Below are 3,217 nucleotides of genomic sequence, written 5' to 3'. Positions count from 1 at the left end.
ATGTTTATGTTAAGGCGCTGTGGCTGCAGTGTTCACACTTCAGATATGCTATCTATATCATTGCGTTCACACAGGTCTGCTCTCTGATTTGATCCAAATGTCTAAACTGTGTGATGTATAAAACTATAGTTATAGTTAAAACTATAAATAAATGTCCCTCTCCACTCTACTGATTACACAGCTGTGATCAAGAATCAAGTCCGGGCGATGGGATGTAAATCCCATAGCCATATATCCTAGAGCCCGCAGGGACAGTCAGCCATATTAGTGGTTGTTGTTGGTTGTCAGGGAGATATCAAAACCAATGCATTTCCAAGTCAGATCCACAAACACAATAAAAGCCATGCTCCACTCCTCAGTCTGGAGTGGCCACAAGAAGAACGCCTTGGTTATAGACATAGTGGAGGACAGATGTGATCTGGGATTGTTAGCCTACAGTATATGCACTCAATATACTCCACTACAGTTGGAGTCCATTTGACAGTTGCTGGTTCCCAAACACAGAATCAAAAATGTAGATCTAGAACACATAGAATATGTACAGTACAGTAAGGTTCAGTAGAGTACAGTAAAAGTACAGTAAGGTTCAGTAGAGTACAGTAAAGTACAGTAAGGTACAGAAAGGTACAGTACAGAAAGGTACAGTAGAGTACAGTACAGTAAGGTACAGTAAAGTACAATACAGTACAGTAAGGTACAGTAGAGTACAGTAAAGTACAATAAAGTACAGTAAAGTAGAATAAAGTACAGTAAGGTACAGTGGAGTACAGTAAAGTACAGTAGAGTACAGTAAAGTACAGTATAGTAAGGTACAGTAGAGTACAGTACAGTAAGGTACAGTACGGTACAGTAGAGTACAGTATAGTATAGTACAGTAAGGTACAGTACAGTACAGTAAGGTACAGTAGAGTACAGTACAGTAAGGTACAGTAGAGTACAGTAAAGTACAGTAAGTTACAGTAGAATACAGTAAAGTACAGTACAGTAGAGTACAGTAAAGTACAGTAAGTTACAGTACAGTACAGTACAGTACAGTACAGTAAGGTGCAGTACAGTATAGTAAGGTACAGTACAATACTGTAAGGTACTGTACCTTACAGTACCTTAAAGTATCCTATTTGTTGGGTTGGAATCGAGCCCACACTGTTTCGAAGGAACAGTATTTCTAGTTTTTATGTGTTACCTTTTAATGGAGAAAAACAGTTAAATGTAGTAACCTTATGTCTCTTTACAGAATTAGCCTGTGTCTTATAGACACGGGCAGGGCCGGTGGAAGCACTGAGAAAAGTGGATAATTACCCAGAGCAACATTGGTTTCATTTATTATTGGTACAAGGGACAAAGCACTCGGATGACTTCACCTTTAACCTATTGATATATTCATAGTAAGGATGAAGACTTCAATGCTATCCTTATATGCTTTGAGCAGTTACTTAGCAGCAACCACGGCAGAATTCACTGTGATATTTCACAAGTATTCTCACCCACAAGAGTACATCATGGAGCTGACGTTCACTCAGGCGGCAAAGGGACTGAAAAAAGCATTTTGTGTCAGTTTGGACGACACCTGTCAGCGTTGTGACGGCAAGGGCCACGAGCCTGGGACCAAGGTCCAGCACTGCCACTACTGCAACGGGTCTGGCTGGGACACTGTTAACACAGGGCCCTTTGTTATGCCTTGTCTGCATTGATGTGGAAGAGGCACGGTGACCTCCACCCCCTGCCACTCCTGCTACGGGAGAGGACAGACCAAACGGAGGGAGACGGTGGTTGTCCCTGAGCCTGCAGGGGTGGAGGACGGACAGACAGTTAAGATGCCCATCGGCAAAAAGAAGGAGGTGTTCATCACGTTACGGGTCCAGAAGAGCCCAGTGTTCAGGAGGGACGGTGCAGACATCCACTCTGACCTGTTCATTTCTGTGGCCCAAGCCGCTCTAGGAGGCACAGCGAGAACAGATGGCCTCGATGAGTTACTCAACGTATCGATCCCCGCAGGCGTCCAGACAGACCAGAGAATCTTTCTCCCTGGAAAGGGAATCGCACGTGCCAGTGGCTACGGCTCAAAATGTATGTCAAATAATTGTAGTGGAGTACAAAATGGTGGCGTGACCAATTGCCATTTTGCTATTATGAGTGTGGTAATTTGGGCACTACGCCGAGACGCTGTCTGTGACCCAGTGCTTGTAGATCACATGCTAATGGAAGATATTAATGTGCCCTTCATCAATTTCTACCCATTCACACATAAAGTGTGACTTCACCACTTTGATGTACTTGAGTAACGCAGGTATTTATACTTTAGTATTTCCTACTCTTGGGTGTGTGTGGGGGGGGGGGGGGGGGGGGAGTGAAAGATTGAACGGTCACGCGGCGAGATGGAGAAGCTATGAGCGAGGATGCCAAATCTGGGGGGCAAGAATTCCATCGCTATTCGGCATATTTCCCGGGTGACTCTTCCGTGTTTCTAGTCCGGCTGCCAACTTAGCAAGTTGGTATCATAGGTATGATATTTGGTATATAGTTTTTTTTATTGGCCTAAAATGTTGTCTATATATATACGTTTATGAAACCACCTGCTGACGGCCTGTCAGCATTGAGCAATTTATTTTATAGGGGGTAAACGTTTGGGCCCATCACTTATTATACACTATACTATAAAGGAAAAAAATACCCCCCTAAAAACTAGGGGTTTATAATTATTCTGAATCCATTGCAAGCATTTGTTTTGCATGAAAAACCTTCCTTGGGCTTAAAAAGCCCCCCACGAAATTGTGAAAAGTGATGACTCATCACTAAACCATATTTTTTTTACCATCTGTTTTTAGGCCAACTAAGGAATGTTTTTCATGCCAAACCAATGCTTGCAATGGCTTCAGAATAAAACTCCTAATTTGACCGCTCAGGCCCTCACATGCTACTTAAAGCAGATTTTTGGGGGTATTTCTTTCCTTTTATAGTAGGCCTATAGTGTATAGTAAATGAATGGGCCCCACACTTTTACCCCCATAAAAGAAATTACTCAATGCTGATAGACCAGCAGGTGGATTCATGACTGTATTTATATAGACAATATTTTAGGCCAATAAAAAAAACTATATACCACATTCCATACCCCACCTCAGCCCCGACAAAACTATCAAAAGTGATGACTCATCACAAAATCATATTTTTGTGCGTCTGTTTTTAGGCCAAGGAATGTTTTTCATGCCAAACCAAT

The 3,217-nt window shown here is 42.4% G+C and overlaps 1 pseudogene across 1 annotated transcript; it reads left to right on the top strand.

The window, feature by feature from the left end:
* The first annotated feature begins 1,391 nt into the window (after positions 1-1,391).
* Positions 1,392-2,485, top strand: LOC308291059 (dnaJ homolog subfamily A member 3, mitochondrial-like; annotated as a pseudogene). The gene is made up of 2 exons: positions 1,392-2,067; positions 2,469-2,485. The product of its transcript is annotated as a dnaJ homolog subfamily A member 3, mitochondrial-like (transcript).
* The last annotated feature ends 732 nt before the right edge of the window (positions 2,486-3,217 follow it).

Source organism: Nannobrachium achirus, assembly GCF_963921795.1.
Source record: "Nannobrachium achirus genome assembly, chromosome: 9".
NCBI lineage: Eukaryota > Metazoa > Chordata > Actinopteri > Myctophiformes > Myctophidae > Nannobrachium > Nannobrachium achirus.
Note: the sequence above shows the minus strand (reverse complement) of the source record. Positions and strands in the feature narration are given on the sequence as shown.